This window comes from Myotis davidii, unplaced genomic scaffold (genome assembly GCF_000327345.1).
Source record: "Myotis davidii unplaced genomic scaffold, ASM32734v1 scaffold536, whole genome shotgun sequence".
In the NCBI taxonomy this organism is placed as follows: Eukaryota; Metazoa; Chordata; class Mammalia; order Chiroptera; family Vespertilionidae; genus Myotis; species Myotis davidii.
This window is the reverse complement of record NW_006287679.1, coordinates 481,384-485,024: the sequence shown is the minus strand read 5'-3', so window position 1 is coordinate 485,024 and position 3,641 is coordinate 481,384.

Below are 3,641 nucleotides of genomic sequence, written 5' to 3'. Positions count from 1 at the left end.
AATTACAGAGATCAAAATTTTCAGGAGTCAGAGTGGAGCAGGATGGGATTAGGATGAGGTGAATGAAGCCAAGTTGTGCAAATACTGGGTCAGATACTGACTTTATTTAAAATACTGGTATTTTGTTCATCATAGAGCTTTTGCATTAATTGATGTTTAAAAACTATTTCAGGGAAATATTATTTATCTTGATCACTAAGTTCTGTGACTCTCCCCCAGAATCTGCACTGAAGCAGGTGCCAGTTCCAGCCCTGGCCTCGCCTCCCATGTGGGCCATCCGCATCGACGAGAAAGGACCTGGGACTGTCCTATTTGCTGTTCTGTAAACTGTTCTCTCACTTGTCGATGTGTGCTGAGCACTTCTGTGTGGGGAAGGTAGGCCTACGTGATCCTGTGCTGGGAAGGGTGCCTTATCCCTAACATCTCGGCATTGCGTTTCTGGGCGCGGACTGCAGAAGGCACCGGGAAGTGGGGGAGAGGTACCCTTGGGCCTGGCAGTGGCAGGAGCGATTCACGCACAGAAGCCCAGCTGCTTCGCCTCCTGGGGGGCAGCTCTGAGGTGTGTGCTGCACACGGGCCCTAGAGCTTTCTCCACAGAAAGAAGTTCCAAGGGCTAAGCTGGTTCTTGGCTGAAGACCTTTACTGCCGGCCTGCTCTCCTGCCTCTTCCCATTCCCGCCTGGCGTGGCTACACTTTCTCCCCCCCCCAAACCTCAACACACACACACAGTTACACGTGAGTATTTGCCTCAGGATCTGCTTCTGTTACATCGGGCATCAGATTTTTCACTATTTACATGGCCACCATTTTTATAGGTTCTAGCCTGTTAACATGCTCTCTGAGACAGATCTGTGATCTGTACCAAACAAGGATACAGAAGAGGGTCTTCAGTAAAATCTGAGACGGGACGGACCCTGCTAGCATGGCCGCGCCTTGGAGTTGTGTCGTGTGGTGTTGCCATCTCACTGCGCGCGGTGGCTCGGAGGCGTCGTCTACCAGCCTGGGCGTTCACTCTGTGGCCCCGGCACAGAGCAGTCAGTAGACGTTCGCTGCATGAATGAAAGGAGAAGTAACTGGTTCGTGTTCTGAACCTCTGCTGAGCTGAGTGCATGAGACCATGCAACTTACCTGAGCCACTGAGCTTCTGTGCCTCAAGATTCTCTAAGTCAGTGGTTCTCAACCTTCTGTCCCTTTAAATACAGTTCCTCATGTTGTGACCCAACCATAAAATTATTTTTGTTGCTACTTCATAACTGTAATGTTGCTACTGTTATGAATCGTCATGTAAATATCTGATATGCAGGATGGTCTTAGGCAACCCCTGTGAAAGGGGTTGCGATCCACAGGTTGAGAACTGCTGTTAAGCCCACAACCACAACTAGTGAGGTAAGCTAGTGGCTGCCGTGGAGACTTAAAACAGGGGCCCAGTCTTTGGAGATGAAAACATGCTCTGGTCCTAAATGGTGCCGAGAGAAGACTCAGGAGAGTCCCTGGCAGCAGGAGTTGGCTTAGCACCTCCCTGGGAAGGCCTTCTGTGCCACCACATGTTGGCAGGAGAGTGAGTCAAGAGGCACCCACTGCCAGCCCATCTCCCCTCGGCCTGGCCTGCGAAGGGCCAAGTGTGACTCTCTGGGGTTCCTAAGCTCCATGAGTCAGCTCTAGACCAGCATGCAGGGCTGCAATGACAGCAGGATTTCAACAAAAGCAGATGCCTCTCCTCTTTCCATCGCTATCATTGACTCCAGAGTGTTTTTCTAAGAGGATGTTCCTCTAGGAGCTGATGAGGGAGGCTGACATGGCATGGAATGTCCTTACAGGAGCCCTGGCTTCAGAACACTCATCCCTTCTGCCCTATTCTCACCCAGCCCCCAGCCCAGACCAGGGTGGACATTTGTGATGTTGGCCTTGAATGGCTTCTCCCCGACAGTTGCCAGTCTGGTCATTCCCTTGGCTCCTCCCGCACTGAAGGCCCCACCTTCATCGGGCCCAGGATCTCCCCTCCCGGGCCGGGCCTGCTGGGAGCTGCGTCCCAAGGGCAGCAGGCCTTGGGGAGGGGGCAGGAGGGGCCAGCCTCCTGCTGGGCTGAAAAGCTTAGCAGTTCATTTCCTGAGCTGTGTCTCCATTTGGCAGATGGCAGCCTCTTCACCTTTGCAGCTGCCCGCCCTTAAGTCTTCGCCCCCAGGAGTCCACCCGGAAGTGAGCGTCAGGCCTGACCTCCACTCAGCAGACCACGACCGTGCACAAGCACCACCCCTTGCCCGAGTGCTGCCCTTTGACCTGGGAATCCCCGGGACTGATGAGGAAAGACAGATGGGATTTCTGACCTTGAGGGCTTATCCGCAGCAGCCTGGCCCCTCTCTCTTACCAACAAGCAGCTTGCAGCTTCCCATCAGTCACCCAATCTCTCCTCCCACGGCCTCCCACGCAGCAGCCACCGAGCAGGCAGAAGGACTTCCCACTCAACCTCCTGATGGCCTGCTGCACCCGGATGTCAGAGGCCAAGTGTAACTACTACATTGCCGGCCTCGGCTGCTGCATGGTGCTCAATGCCATTGACTGAAGTCCTGAGACCATGCCTCACCCTGAAGGGACAGGGAGGAAAGCGACTCCGCTCGCCTCTTACACAACCTGTTGCGACCCCTGCAGCCTCATCCTGATCCCTCCGCTCCTGTCTCCTCGTCAGCCACATGGGTGCGTCATCTATCTCACCTCGGGCCGCCCTTGCCGTTCTCGCTGCCTGACAGGTTCTCTCCCTCCCGTTCTCCATTGCTCCTTCCGGTCCTTCAGGTTAGTTTCCCTCTTCCTCCCTCAGAGAACTTGCCCTCATCCCCCGGCGAGGTGACTGCCTCCTAAGCCTGCGCTGCTCACAGGAAACCCCTCTGCGAGGACCCGTCGCAGGTTCACAGCCTGCACCTGGGCTCTTGCTTCTCCCTCTCCTGTGACCTCGTTCTGCCTCTAGCTCCTGGCCCCTCCCTGTAATTCACAGTGCGGCCTAAACATCACTTTCCCCGAGTGCCCGGTTCCAAGCAGCACGTCACACCCCGCACGGGCACTTACCGCCGGCACCTGTTCTCACTCACTCGTGGCTGCACCGCATGCCCCGGGGAGGCAGGGCCTGGTCTAACCTGTCCGTCCCACATTGCCAGAGCCCGCTCAGAGCCGGCCACCTGCTAGCCACTATCGTCCTTTTAATGGGCGATGAGTCTGGTCCAGGCTGCAGGGGTTCTCATGTCGGACCACAGCCTCCTGCTGTGGGTTCAGGCCTGGCTGCTGTCACCCTCCTGGGAAGAGGCAGGGCCATGCAGGCGCTGGGTGCTGAGCAGGTCAGTGTGTGCCAGTCGCCAGCAGCGTCCAGGAGGGCAGGGGCGCTCGGGGCATGTGGCGGTGACCCACAGGCAGGGGAAGCAGCCGCAAAGGGTGTGTCTAAGTGCTGGGCAAGTCCAGGAAATGGGATAGACACACTTCAGACTCGCTCCCACCCCGGCAAGGAGCAGGCCTTTGACTCCTGCCTCCCTCAGGCACTGGCTGGGGGCTGCTGGGTGTTCACACCGCTGTCATCTCAGCAGGTGACAGCAGCGGGAAGCCACCCCTCAGTCTAAGCAGAGGGCAGGCAGGCCTGTCAGTGCGGGACAGACCAGCGA